Source organism: Pan troglodytes, chromosome 4 (genome assembly GCF_028858775.2).
Source record: "Pan troglodytes isolate AG18354 chromosome 4, NHGRI_mPanTro3-v2.0_pri, whole genome shotgun sequence".
Lineage (NCBI taxonomy): Eukaryota > Metazoa > Chordata > Mammalia > Primates > Hominidae > Pan > Pan troglodytes.
In genome coordinates, this window is record NC_072402.2 from 111,211,176 (window position 1) to 111,226,806 (window position 15,631).

Here is a 15,631-nt window from a genome sequence, read left to right on the forward strand (position 1 = left end):
ACCATCCTTTTCTTGGGGTTGCAGTATGTCCAATGAGCGCATAGTGAAGGCAGTACTGCTAACGCCTACGCAACACACCCGCATCAACTAGAGGTTTGCTTTTACCTTGGTGCAATTTTTGGAAAAATGAAAACCCACTTTTCCATGTCAAAAAAAAAAAGGTTAAAAAAAAAGGCAGCCGGGCATGGTGGCTCATCCTGTAATCCCAGCACTTTGGGAGGCCGAGGCAGACAAATCACTTGAGGTCAGGAGTTCAAGACCAGCCTGGCCAACTTGGTGAAACCCTGACAAAAAATACAAAAATTAGCTGGGCATGGTGGCAAGCGCCTGTAATCCCAGCTACTCGGGAGGCTGAGGCAGGAGAATAGGAGAATCATTTGAACTGGGATAGCCGAGATTGCGCCACTGCACTCCAGCCTGAGAGACAGTGCAAGACTCTGTCTCAAACAAACAAACAAAAACACTATAAGCAAGAGTTGGAGTGAGGACTCCATGGTGCCACTGGCTCACCATTTTCTCTAGGATGTTTTTACCATCCCTGCTAAATTCCAATATTCCTTAAGAAGTTTTCTTCACCAATACAGGACACAGGTACCTTCCAGAGCTCTCTTAATTGAAGCATATATTGTGACAGAAGCAAACCATATAGTTTAACAATGATTTGCCTCCCAACTCAATAGTATCAACTATTATAAAAAGAAGTTGCAAATTCCTAAGAGAAAATAGTGAGGTAGCGTTAAGAGAGCTTAACAAACTTTTATTGGGTTCTTATCACAAATCAGTCATAGGGTTTAAAATTACACCTTACTTAATGCTTTCGAGTGGGGGTAGGTATTTATTATCTCTATTTATGGGTGGATGTTGGTGAGTGAGAGTAACTAAATTCCAAAGTTAAGTAATGTCCCTGTTTTAGTCTATTTTGTGTTTCTGTAACAGAATACCACATATTGGGTAATTTATAAAGAAAAGAAATTTGTTTCTCACCATTCTGGAGGCTGTGAAGTCAAATATCAAGGTGCCAGCGTCTTTCAAGGCCTTTTTGCTGTGTCCTCCCATGGTGCAGAAGGTGAGAGCAAGAGAGGGTAAGAAGGTCAAATTCATCCTTTTATCAGGAACCCATTGCAGCATTTATCAGGAACCCATTGCAGCAATTATGGCATTAATCCATGCATAAGAACTCTGCCCTCACGACCAAATCACCTCTTAAAAGTCCCCCCTCGACATTGTTGAATAGGGGATTAAGTTTCCAACACATGAACTTTGGGGGACACAAGTACAGAAGCTAGAACTGAACTTGTATCTACCAGTCAAAGCCATGTTCTTAACATTTACTTCATATTGTCTTAATATCAGATCCAGTGCTATTCACATTCATAGTCATATAGGCATTACAGTTTTTGATGAACAGTTTATAACTCCTTTTCATAAATATAAACTTTATATATTTATTATATATTTATAGTTACAAGAGGGGGCTTCATGAGGTTCTATTATCTGTCACCAGTTGGGCTCTCTGGGAAGCAGACTCCAGTATGGGGTTCACATACAGGATGCTTACTAAGGAGTGCCCCAAACTGGGGAGAAGGGAGGTGAAGGAAGCAAGATGGGATGGAGATGGAGGGAGAAGCCATGCTGTGATGCAGGGCTGAGAGCAGCCTTGTCTGACCTCTAAAGTGGCCTTTATTACTTCCCTATTGCAGCTGTTAACAAATTAACACAACACAAATTTAGTATCTTAACATGAAACAAATTTATTATTGTATAGTTCTGGAGGGTGTAAATCAAAAATCAGTCTGAGTTAAACTGAAGGTGTTGGCAGGACCATGTTTTTTTCTGGAGATTGTGGCAGAGAATCACCTCCTTGCCTTTTCCAGCTGCTGGAGGCTGTTTGCCTTCTCTGACTCATGGTTCCTTCCTGCATCTTCAAAGCCAGCTGAATAGCATTTTTAAATCTCTCTCTGACTTGTTTCCCTTTTAAAATAACATTTTTAAATCTCTCTCTGACTTGATGCCCTTTTCTACCTCCCTCTGGATTATACTGGGCCCTCCTAGGTAATCCAGGATAACTTCTTTGTCTTAAATTCAGCTGATTAGCAACCATAATTCTATCAATAGCCTTAATTCTCCATTGCCACATAATATAATATACTCACAGGTTCCAGGGATCAGACTGTGGTTATATTTGGGAGAAGGTATTATTCTGCCTAACAATATCAGACTGTCCTTTACTGAAATGAAATGGCTCGGCTTATATACCTCTGCCTCAGTCACCCATTGAAAATAGGACCCCATCCTACTGGATCCACGACCCAGGAAGGTTGTGACTGTGGGTAAGGTAACTGCAGCTGAGACAAAATCTGATAGACTGACAGCTGCAGGTTATCTTCTGAGAGCACTCCTAGCAGCTGGGCAACAAGTCTGTTTTTTCTCTTAAATTAATTTGTTTATTTTAATTTTTTAATTTTTTATTTGTGGGTAGATAGTAGATATAGATAGATTTATTTACTTATTTGTGAAGTGCATGACATATTTTGTTACAGGCATACAATATATAACAATCACATCAAGGTAAATGAGGTATCCATAACTTCAAGCATTTATCCTTTCTTTGTGCTACAAATGATCCAATTATGCTCTTTTAGTTACTTTTAAATATACAATAAATTATCACTGATTGTAGTCACCCTGTTATGCTATCACATACTAGATCATATTCATTTTATCTAACTATATTTTTGTACCCATTAATTATCCCCACTTACCCTACCCCCAACTATCCTTCCCAGCCTCTGGTAACCATCATTCTGCTCTCTATCTCCATGAATTAAATTGTTTTGATATTTAGCTCTCAAAAATATGTGAGAACACATGAAGTTTGTCTTTCTGTGCCTGGCTTCTTTCACTTAACATAATGTTGTTAATTCATGTTCCGTCCATATTATTGCATATGACAGGATCTCATTCTATTTTATGGCTAAATAGCACTCTACTGTGTATATGGACCACATTTTCTTTATCCATTTATCTGTTGATGGACACTTAGATTGCTTCCAAATCTTGGCTATTGTGACTAGTGCCATAGTAAGCATGGGAGTGCAGATATCTCTTTGATACACTGATTTCCTTTCTTTTGGGTATGTACCCAGCAGTGGGATTGCTGGAACATATGGTAGTTCTATTTTTATTGATTTTAGGAACTTCCAAGCTGTTCTCCATTGTAGTTTTATTAATTTACATTCCCACCAAAAGTGTATGACGGTTCCCTTTTCTCTATATTCTCACCAGCATTCATTATTGCCTGTCTTTTGAATAGAAGCCATTTAACTGTGGTGAGATGATATCTCATTGTAGTTTTCATTTGCATTTCTCTGATGATCAGTGATGTTAAGCACCTTTTAATATACCTGTTTGCCATTTGTATGTCTTCTTTTGTAAGATATCTATTCACACCTTTGGCTATTTTTAAATAGGATCATTAGTTTTTTTCCCTATAGAGTTGTTTGAGCTCCTTATATATTCTGGTTATTAACCTCTTGTCAGATGGCTAGTTTGCATATTTTCTCCCATTCTGTGGATTGTCTTTGCACTTTGTTGATTGTTTCCTTTGCCACACAGAAGTCTTTTAATTTGATATGATCCCATTTGTCCATTTTTGCTCTGGTTGCCTGTGCTTGTGGAGTATTACTCAATAAATCTTTGCCCAGATCAATGTCTTGGAGAGTTTCCCAACATTTTCTTTTAGGAGTTTCATAGTTGGAGGTCTTAGATTTAAGTCTGTAAGCCATTTTGATTTGATTTTTGTATATGGTAAAACATAAGGGTCTAGTTTCATTCTTCTGCATATGGATATCCAGTTTTCCCAGCACAATTTATTGAAGAGACTGTCTTTCCCCAAAGTATATTCTTGGCATCTTTGTCGAAACTGAGTTCACTGTAGATGTATGGATTTATTTCTCACTTCTCGATTCTGTTCACTGATCTACATGTCTCTTTTTATATTAGTACCATGCTATTTGGTTACTACAGCTCTGTAGTATACTTTGAAGTCAGGTAATGTAATTCATCCAGTTTTGTTCCTTTTGCCCAGGATAGCTTTGGCTATTCTGGATCTTTTATGGTTCCATATATATTTTAGGATTGTTTTTTCTATTTCTGTGAAGAATGCCATTGGTATTGTGATAGGGATTGCATTGAATCTGTAGATTGTTTTGGGTAGTATGGACATTTTAACAACATTGATTATTCCAATCCATGAACATGAAATATCTTTCCATTTTTGGTGCCCTCTTCAATTTCTTTTTTCAATGTTTTATAGTTTTCATTGTAGAGATTCTTCACTTCTTTGGTTACGTTTATTCCTAGGTATTTTATTTGTAGTTATTGTATATAGGATTACTTTTAAAATTTATTTTTCAGATTGTTCATTGTTGGCATATAGAAATGCTATTGATTTTTGTATGTTGATTTTGTATCCTGCAACTTTACTGAATTTTTTTCATCAGTTCTAATAGGTTTTTGTGGAGCCTTTAGGCTTTTCCAAATACAAGATTATATTATCTGCAAACAAGGATAATTTGACTTCTTCCTTTCCAATTTGGATGCCCTTTATTTCTTTCTCTTGTCTGATTCCTCTAGCTAGGACTTCTAGGACTGTGTTGGATAACAGTGGTGACAGTGGGCATACTTATTTTGTTCCAGATCTTACAGGAAGGGCTTTCAGTATTCTCCATTCAGTGTGATATTAGCTGTGGGTCTGTTGTATATGGCTTTTCTTATGTTGAAGTATGTTCCTTCTATTCTGTTTTTCAAGGTTTTTTTAATCATAAAAGGATGTTGAATTTTATCAAATGCTGTTTCATCATCAGTTGAAATGATCACATGGTTTTTGTCCTTCATTCTGTTGATATGATGTACTACATTGATTGACTTGCATATGTTCAACCATCCTTGCATCTTGGGATAAATCCTGCTTGGTCATGATGAATGAACTTTTTGATGTGTTGCTGAATTTAATATGCTAGTATTTTGTTCAGGATTTTTGCATCAATGTTCATCAGGGATATTGGCCTGTAGTTTTCCTTTTTTGATGTCTTTGTCTGGTTTTGGTATCAGAGTAATACTGGCTTTGTAGAATGAGTTTGGAAGTATTCCCTCCTCTTTTTTTTTTCAGAATAGTTTGTGTAGGATTGGTATTAGTTCTTTAAATGTTTGGTACAATTCTGCTCTGAACCCATTGGGTCCTGGGCTTTTCTTTAATGATAGACTTTTTATTATGGCTTAAATATTATTACCTATTGCTTATTGGTTTGCTTAGGTTTGCAGTTTCTTCATGGTTGAATCTTAGCAGGTTGCATGTGTCTAGGAATTTATCCATTTCTCCTACATTTTCCAATTTTTTCGCATATAGTTGTTCATGGTAGCCTCTAATGAGCCTTTGAATTTCTGCAGTGTTGGTAATAATCTCTCCTTTTTAATCTCTGATTTTATTTATTTGAGTCTTCTCTCTTTTTCTTAGTCTGGCTAAAGGTTTGTTGATGTTGTTTATCTTTTCAAAAAACCAACTTTTTGTTTGTTGATCTTTGTATTTTTTTTTGTTTCAGTTTCATGTATTTCTGCTCTGATCTTTATGATTTATTTTCTTCTACTAAGTTAGGGTTTTATTTACTCTTGCTTTTCTAGCTCTTTAAGAGATATTGTTAGGTTGTTTATTTGAAGTTTTTCTAGTTTTTTGATGTAGGTGCTTATTGCTATATACTTTCCTCTTAGTACCACTTTCCCTGTATCCCACAGGTTTTGGTATGCTGCGTTTCCATTTACATTTGTTTCAAGAAATTTTAAAAATGTCCTTCTTAAATTATTCACTGACTCATTGATCATTCAAGAGCATATTGTTTGATTTCCAATCATTTGTATAGTTTCCAAAATTCCTCTTGTTATTGATTTCTGGTTTTATTCCATTGTGGTCAGAGAAGATATTTGATATAATTTAATATCCATGAATTTTTAAAGACTACTTTTGTGGCCTAACATATAGTCTATCCATGAGAATGATTCCTGGGCTGAGGAGAAGGATGTATATTCTGCAGCCATTAGATGAAATGTTCTCTAAATATCTATTAGGTCCATTTGGTCTATAGTACAGATTAAGTCCAATGCTTCTTTGCTGATTTTCTGTCTAGATGATCTGTCCAATCCTAAAAGTGGGGTGTTGAAGTCTCTAGCTATTATGGTATTTGGGTCTCTCTCACACACACACACACACTCTCTCTCTCAAGCTCTAATAGTATTTGCTTTATCTATCTGGGTGCCCCAGTATTGGGTGTACATATATTTACAATTGTTGTATCCTCTTGCTGAATTGACCCCTTTGTCATAATATAATGACCTTCTTTGTGTTCTTACAGTTTTTGTCTTGAAATCTATTTTGCCTGATATAAGTATAGCTACTTCTGCTTTTTTTGTTTGTTTGTTTCCATTGGCATGAAATATCTTTTCTATCCATTTATTCTCAGTTTATGTGTGTCTTTATAAGTGAAGTGTGTTTCCTGTAGGCAACAGATCACTGGATCTTTTTTTTTTTATCCATTTGGCCACTCTATGTCTTTTGAATGGAAGGTTTAGTCCATTTATATTCAATGTTATTATTGATATGTAAGGACTTACTCCTGCCATTTCATTATTTGTTTTCTGGTTGATTTTGGTCTTGTCTAGCTTCTTTCTTTCCTTTCTATCTTCCTTTTAGTGCAGGTGATTTTCTCTGGTGGTATATTTTAATTTCTTGCTTTTACTTTTTGTATATCTGCTGTATGTCTTTCAATTTAAGGTTACCATAAGGCTTGCAAATAATATCTTATAACCCATTATTTTAAACTGATGACAACTTAACACTGACTGCATAAACAAACTTACAAATAAGCAAAGCAAAAATTAATAAAAACTCTATACTTTAATCCCCTGCTTTTTAACTTTTTTTCTGTTTCTATTTATATCTTGTTATACTGTCTGTGCCTTAAAAAGTCATAGTTATTATTTCTGATAGGTTCATCTTGTAGTCTTTCTACTCAAAACATGAGTACTTTACACACTACAATTACAGTGTTTTAATATTCTGTTTTTCTGTGTACTTACTATTACCAGTGAGTTTTGTAATACTTCAGATGATTTCTCATTGTTCGTTAATATCCTTTTCTTTCAGATTGAAGAACTCCCTTTACCGTTTCTTCTAGGACATGTTTTGTGTTTTAATGAAATCCCTCAGCTTCTGTTTGTCTCAGAAAGTCTTTATTTCTCCTTCATGTTTTACTGGATATACTATTGTAGGACAACAATTTTTGTCCTTCAGCAGTCATGTCACTCTCTCCTGGCCTGTAAGGTGTCCACTGAGAAGTCTGTTGCCAGACATATTGGACTCCATTGTATGTTATTTGTTTCTTTTCTCTTGCTGCTTTTAGGATCCTTTCTTTATCCTTAACCTTTGGGAGTTTAATTATTAAATGCCTTCAGGTAGTCTTCTTTGGGGTAAATCGGCTAGATGTTCTATAACATTCTTGTACTTGAATGTTAATATCTTTCTCTAGGTTTGGGAAATTCTCTGTTATTATCCTTGTGAATAAACTCGTTACCCCAATATCTCTCTCTCTCTTTCTATACCTTCTCTTTAAGGCCAATAACTTTTAGATTTTCCCTTTTGAGGCTATTTTCTATATCCTGTAAATGTTCTCCATCTTTTCTTATTCTTTTTTATTTTGTCTCCTTGGATTGTGTATCTTCAAATAGTTCTGTCTTCAAGCTCACTAATTTTTTCTTCTACTTGATCAATTTTGCTAGTAAGAGACTCTGATATAGTCTTCAGTATGTCGATTGCTTTTTTCAACTCCAGAATGTCTGCTTGTTTTTAATTATTTTAATCTCTTTGTTAACTTATCTGATAGGATTCTGAATTCCTTCTCTGTGTTACCTTGTATTTTGCTGAGCTTCCTCAAAACAGCTATTTTGAATTCTCTTTTTGAAAGGTCACATATCCCTGTCTCTCTGGGACTGGTCCTTGGTGCCTTATTTAGTTAATTTCGTGAGGTTATGTTTTCCTGCATGATGCTTGTGGATGTTCATCAGTTTCTGAGAAAGAAGAGTTTGGCATTTATTGTAGTCTTCAGAGTCTCAGCTGGTTTATACCTGTTCTTGGGAAGGCTCTCCAAGTATTCAAAGGGATTTTGGTGTTGTTATCTAAGTCTTTTGTCAATGCAGCCATATTTGCATTAGGATGCACCCCAATGCTCAGTAGCACTGTGACTCTTGCAGACTCACAGCAGACTCACAGAGGTACTGCCTTGGTGGTCTTGGGTAAGATCCAGGAGAATTCTTGGATTACCAGGCAGAGATTCTTGTTTTCTTCCTTTAATTTCCCCCAAACAAATAAGAGTATGTCTCTGTGCTGAGCTGTCTGGAGCTGAGGGAGAGGTGACACAAGCACCACTGCGGCCACAACCACTGGGACTGCACTGGGTCAGACCCACAGCACAGGGTCTCACCCAAGGCCCGCAGGGACCATTGCCTGGCTACCACACATGTTCACTCAAGGCCCAAGGGCTCTACAGTCAGTAGGCGGCAAATACAGCCAAGCTTGTGTCCTTCAGTGCAGCAAGTTCCACTCAGCCCCAGGTGGGTCCAGAGATGCCATCTGTGAACCAGGGCCTGGAACCAGGAACCTTAGGAATCTACCTGGTGCTCTATTCTAATGTAGCTGAGCTAGCACCCAGGTCATAAGACAAAGTCCTTCCTACTCTTCCCTCCCCTTTCCTCAAGCAGAGGAGTCTCTCCCCATGGCCACCACCACCCAGGCCCATAAGGAGTACTGCCTGGCTACCACAAGTTTTCATTCACGGCCCAAGGGCTCTTGAGTTAGCTTGTGATAAATGCTGCCAGGCCTAGGTTTCTCCCTTCAGGGAAGTGGCTTCCCTCTGGCCCAGGGCACATCCAAAAAATCCTGTCCAAGAGTCGAGACTTGGAATCAGGGACCCTGGGTATCTGCTTGCTGTATGCCACTATGGCTGAGCTGGTACCCAAGCTATATGACAAGGTCCTCTTATTATTCCCATTCCTTTCCTCAGACAAAAGGAGTCTCTCCTTTAGCTACCACAGCTGGGAAGGTGCTGGGTCACACCTGAAGCCAGCATGGTTCTGAGTCTCACCTAAGGCCCTTGGCAAGTACAAGCTGGCCACTACTGCTGATTTAGTCAGCCGGTATTGAATCCTGCCAGGACTGGTAACTTCCCTCCAAGGCAGCAGGTCCCTTCTGTCCCAGGGTATATCTAGAAATGTCATCCAGGAGCTAGGGGGCCTCACAACTCTGCCTGGTGCTCTACCCTACTGTGGCTGAGCTAGTGTTGAGGTTGCAAGACAAGGTCTTCTTTACTGTTCCCTCTCCTCTCCCCAAGAAGGAGTCTCTCTTGAAGCTGTGAGCTGTGCCTCCTAGGGTTGGGGAGGGGTGATGCAAGCACTCCCTTGGTCATCCCAACTGTCTCACTAGGTCATGTATAACCCAAGTTCACTGGCTCTGAGCCCAGGTCAGCACCAAGATCTGCCCAGGAATTGCCATCCTTGTGGCTTACATTGCCTTTCAAATTTATTTAGGGCCCCAGAGCTTTAGCCTGAAGGGATGGGGCTAGCTGGAACTCAGGTTCCAACTGCTGGAAGGGGTGATTCCCCCTGGCTAGGGCTGATCTAAATGCTCCCTCCAAGTGTGCTAGCTGAGTTCTGCCCCATGTTTCCACAAAAAATAGACATTCCTGTGACAAGGCAGCACTGAGTTCCGAAAGAAAGTCCCACTATCACTGCACTCTCCCTTCTCCAAATACACATATTCTCTCTCCACACCAAATAGCTGCTGCCATGGGATGAGGGAGGGGTGGTGTAAGGGATTCAAGACTGTCTTTCTTTTCCTCTTAACAGTGCATGTTTCCTTAATATGATGTTAAAATCAGTTACTGCAATTACTCATCTGATTTTTGGTTCTTATGAAGTTACTTTTTTGGTGTAGGTAGTTGTTCAATTTGATGTTTCTGTGGAGGTGACAATTGCTAAAGGCTTCTAATCAGCCATCATGCTCTACCTACCCCAAAAAGTCCATTCTTGAAGGGAGAACTTGGTGGTGCACCTTAATGTTCACCACAGTTCATCTTGAGCTATTTGAATCCACTTCTTTATGTATGTCTGGGAAGCAGCTCCTCTGCGATTCCATTGGGCCTCTCTTTCTGGGGCACTCTTTTACTTTCATTTTTTTCTTTTCTTTTTAAATAGAGACAGGGTCTTGCTATGTTGCCCAGATTGGTCTCGAACTCCTGGGCTCAAGTGACCCTTCCACCTCAGCCTCTCAAAGTGCTGAGATTACAGGTGTGAGCCACTGCTCCTGGCCTCAGGGGCACTCTTAGAAGAGGAAGTTTGTTGGGAAAAATAACAATCTCCATCACTGCTGTAGGTCTTAGGGCCCCAACTGATACTCATTGTTTCCCTCTTCCACTTGTAAAATGGGGGTAATAGTATCACTTATTTCATAGAGGTATTACTAAATTGCAGGAAATAATGCAAAGCACACTGGACCACTGAGAAGAGCCCAATGAAACATAGCCATTATAATTTTTAGTATTATAAAACTGGATAAGGCTGTACATCATGATATTTTTAAGACATTTATTGCTGGATATCAGATAACATCAGATCCTCCTTTTTAGATGTTTTCTATTTCTCTTTCTGGGTTCAGATATAGGAAGTTAGCCATACAGGGTTTAGATTCAAATCTCTGGAGAGGGGGCCTGGTATTTTCTTTGCATACACAGCACCTCTTATTTTTAACGTGCTTGCATTTCTTCTTGGAACTAAAGGATGTGTGGCAAACACAATAGGGACTACATGAAGCAGGCTGAGTGTGTGCGGGGACATGCATCGTCATCACTCTCTCGGTACCTCACATGATGATAGGCTTTCCAGCCACCTCTACCCTAGCTCTAGTAGGTGGGGCTGGCTATAAAGAGGAGTCTTATGCCTGTCAGGTGTTATATGTTGGTTGACTTTACATAATCCCTAGCTAAATATCATCTCTTGTAATGAACATAGGTATCTTGGATTTAAACTGAGCAACCATACTTTGTGAAGGATCAAACGGGTTTCTAATGAAGGAAACAGTGAGGCCAAGAACTCCAGAGAAAAGAGCTCCTTTCCAACATCTTATGCCAAATCTTTAGGGCAGTGGTTTTCAGACTGCAGTTTGCAACCCATCAGTGAGTTGCAAAATTATTTTAGTAAGTGGTGGCCAGGCCTTTAAAAACATGAACTAGAGAAAAAAAATAAAACATGAACTAGAGAAACAGAAAATATCTGCATATATTTAACTTAGTACAATACTCCTTCCTTATCTGCAGTTTTGCTTTCCATGGTCAGCCATGGTCCACAAATCTTAAATGGAAAATTACAGAAATAAATAATTCGTAAGTTTTAAATTGTGCACAGTTCTGATGATGAAATCTTGCACTGCCCTGCTCTGTCCTGCCTGAGAAGTGAATCCCCCCTTTGTCAGGGTATCCACATTGTATACACTACTCACCCATTAGTCACTTAGCCGTCTAGGTTATCAGATCGACTGTCATGGTATCACAGTGCTTGTGTTCAAGCAATCCTTATTTTATTTAATAATGGCCCCAAAGTGCAAGAATAGGGATGCTGGCAATTTGGATATGCCAAAGTGAAGCGGTAAAGTGCTTCGTTTAAGTGAAAAGGTAAAAGTTCTCAATTTAGGGAATGAAAACAAAAATCATACGCTGAGGTTGCAAAGATCTACAGTAAAAATGAATCTTCTATTCATGAAATTGTGAATAGTGTACTGTTATCGTTGTTTTATTTTATTACTAGCTATTGCTGTTAAGCTTTTACTGTGTCTGATTTATAAATTAAACTTTATCATAGGTATGTATTTATAGAAAAAGCAAAATGTATATGGGTTCGATACTATCCTCAGTCTTAGGCATCCACTGGGGCTCTTGGAATGTTATCCTCACAGGACTTGCAGTGTCACATATTGTTTCATAAAACCTTTTCATTTATGCATGTATTTTTTCTGGACACAATAAAAACAGTGTATATCTGGTTGTGTATCTGTCTAACACACACTGCTCTAGGGGAAAGATACTTATAGCAAGAACAATCACCTTGACACTCTTAGCTCAGAAGCTTTATTTTTCTTTCCTTACTTTTGATCAGGAATGACTTGCCCTTATTTCTCTCTATTTCATTCACCTTCTATTCAGTGTACTTGGGGTGATTGGGAAGGAATCCATTTTATTTCTGTACCTCCCATTCTCTTTCTTATTTCCAGGGTGTTCTCCTGGTGGACCAAGAAGGCTAACCTGCTTCATTTATCTCCTCTACCAGGCAAAGCAGTCAAAGTGAGTTAGGCTGCTGAGTTCTGGGAGGGGATTGGAGCAGGGTTTTTATCTTAGATGGGTGGAGCCAGTGAATAAATTATTGGAAATCTCATTTGGATTCTCAAATCTAAGAAGTCAGGTAGACATCTGGAGTCAATGTGCAGAGGCAAACAGTGTCAGAAACAAATGTCAGAGACAAATGTGGCTTGATCTTCCAGTGCTGAGATGGGATGAGGGGAGGCACAAGGGAAGAATTTCTCAAGTGAGGAACACCCCCAAGAATGCCTCGTGATTTGAAAATGAGAACAGCTGAAAAGTTGTAAGTTGTTTCATTATCTACTGACTTATATATATTTTAAGTGTACCCAAAATGAGACAATAGGAGTGTGGGCTACACAGGGTATCCAGTTCTGAATTGTATAGCTAACAATTGTGCATTTCAATGTATATACATTTTACTTCAAAATGATAATAATTGAGTAAGGGTGGGAAGCGTGTGGAGGTACACCTGGGTCAAGGACGGCAGACTGTTGAGGCTAGATGATGGGTACATGGAGGTTCATTATCCTCTTTTTTTTCTTTTTTTTTTGAGACAGAGTCTTGCTTTGCTACCCAGGCTGGAATGTAGTGGCACGATCTCGGCTCACTGCAACCTCCGCCGCCCGAGTTCAAGTGATTCTCCTGCCTCAGCCTCGCGAGTAGCTGGGATTACAGGCATGAGCCACCATGGCTGACAAATTATTGTATTTTTAGTAGAGACAGGGTTTCACCATGTTGGCCAGGCTGGTCTTGAACTCCTGACCTCAGATGATCCACCCACCTCAGCGTCCCAAAGCGCTGGGATTACAGGCGTGAGCCACCGCACCCGGCCACTATTCTCTTTACTTGAGATTGGAAATTTTCCAAAGTGCAAACTTGAAGAAAAGTCTCAAAATAGCTTTAATGCTCTTCCTTGTTATTAATCCAACCATGGACTGAGAGTACCTTTTTTTCCCATAATCTCAGACCAACATGGAAGCAATAAATGAGCTACACTGTTTCCACATTCTTGGCTCCTCTCAGCAGCCAAGTCCTGAAGTTGCAAGAACCATGATCTCCACGCTGGGCAATCAGAAGGGATCCAAGAGATAGATACAGCGGCTTTGTATCTTAAGTGTTTATTAAATCTAGCATTTGTCCATTGACCCCATAAATCTCTCTAATGTCAGGGACCTTCTCAAGAGGCTGCAAAGGTAAGAGACTGGTGCTTGTTTTATCAGTTGTGTGTTGATCGTTATGGAGACAATAAGATTGAACCTACCTAGAGGTTGCCTACATTTGTGAATTAATACAAAAGGTAGGGTGGTAACAGTTGGCAATTCAGTATATGTGACTTATTTGAAAAGGAAGCCACAAACCAATTTTTGAGACCCAACACAGCATGAAATGTGCAAAAGTGGTTGCCTAAGTCTCATAAATTAAAGAGTTGCTGGTGAGGAAGTGGCTTGCTTGACCACCTCTTTGCTAACTGGTCTAGACTGAGGGTGTGCTGCCAGAAGCTGATCTTGATATCTAATGATATGGGGCAGAACTGGAGCAATGATGTGAAATAGTGTCATAAAAAGTATTCTAGTCTTTGATCTTCATGTAACTATACAGTATTGGGCAATACACCCAGCCAAGGTATACTTTCACTTCCTCATTTGTAAAGTGATCCAGTTGAATTTCAAAGATTCCTTCTATTTCTAAAATTCTATCATTTATTTGCCATAGTTAAAATTTCACTTGCTCATTACTTTGGAGAATAAGCAATAAGTCAAAACTATCCTCTGCTCATGTGCTACCTAATTCTTGACAAGGATTAGTCTCACAAACAGAGAGTAGTGGCCACTTCCATGCAGTGATTCAGGTCATAATGAGATGGAATCCCATTTGCAAACTCCTCACTAGCTATAGCATTTCCAGAAATTACATTACAAGAGCTTTATTTCTTTGCATTTGGGAGGTTCCTCTTTAAGACTCCTGTGTTAAAGTGGAAATGTCCCTGGAAGACTACTCAGTCCTTAGTATTGACTGAAAACTTTGTGGGAACAGTCTGTTAAATAGGTCTTATGGGCCAGAGGAGAGGAAAGGGCTGAAGAAGAGTGTGGAGGCATCGATGTGACTCCAGTGCACCTCTTGGGGCCCCATTACCCTGTGTGATGGACCAGTCATTACAGGAAAGGGAAGATGATGGGATTAAGTTTGGGGAATAGATTGGGGAGACTTGAGTCAGGTGGTGTCCACATGCATCTTAGCACATAACTCTGAAGTCCCTGACATCTCTGTTATGAATGTTTGTATCCCCACCCCCCTAATTCATATATTAAAGACCTAACCTCCAATGTGAAGGTACTTGAGGATGGGAAGGTAATTAGTGCTAGTTGAGAGACTCAAGTTGAGACACTTGAGTGTGCGGGACACTCAAGACAGGATTGGTGCCCTTTTAAGAGAAGACATGAGAGAGCAAGCTGTCTGAGTGCAAGCACTAAGAAAAGGCCATGTAAGCACACAGCAAGTGGGCAGCCATCTGCAAGCCAGGAAAAGGGCTCTCTATAGAAACTGAACTTTCCCAGACCTTGATCTTGGACTTTTCAGCCCTCAGAACTGCTGAAAATAAATTTCTGTTGTTTTAAGCCACCCAATCTATGGTATTTTGTCATGGCAGCCTGAGGTGACTAATATAATCTTCTTTTAATCATGTGGTCTCTTTCCTTTTCAGTGTTAGTTATGAGTCAATTTGCCAAATTAAACATGAAAGAAATGTCCCCAAAACATCTGCCAAGGGAGTATTCCTGAACAGTATTCCTCCCTGACCAAATGCCAGTCTGGTTTTTCTTTGTTGCTGTTGCTGGAGTTGACTACTTTTGGATGATCCAATCAAACCAGGTAGTTGCATGTCCTGAAAGAACACTTCTTTCTTAACCTATCCCAAATGCATAAGTAGGTTTACTAACTTGATACATTTTGGGGCTAGAAAGACTCTTAACGATTTTTTAAAAAATTGTCAACATTTTCAAACATACCCCAAAGTAAAAAGAATAGTATAAAGAAGACCGGTATAACCATCACCACAATTCAGTGATTACCACGATTTTGCTTGTGAATATTTTGAAGAAAAATATCAGTAAGAAATAAAGTACTATATTTACGAAATACTACGTGTGCCCTGGGGAAAATAAAATCCTTATTTTGTGGGA

At 39.1% G+C, this 15,631-nt stretch overlaps 1 non-coding gene across 1 annotated transcript; it reads left to right on the plus strand.

The window, feature by feature from the left end:
* Window positions 1-126, plus strand: LOC112209355 (U4atac minor spliceosomal RNA). The gene has a single exon (XR_002944094.1). It is a non-coding gene; the product is annotated as a U4atac minor spliceosomal RNA (small nuclear RNA).
* The last annotated feature ends 15,505 nt before the right edge of the window (window positions 127-15,631 follow it).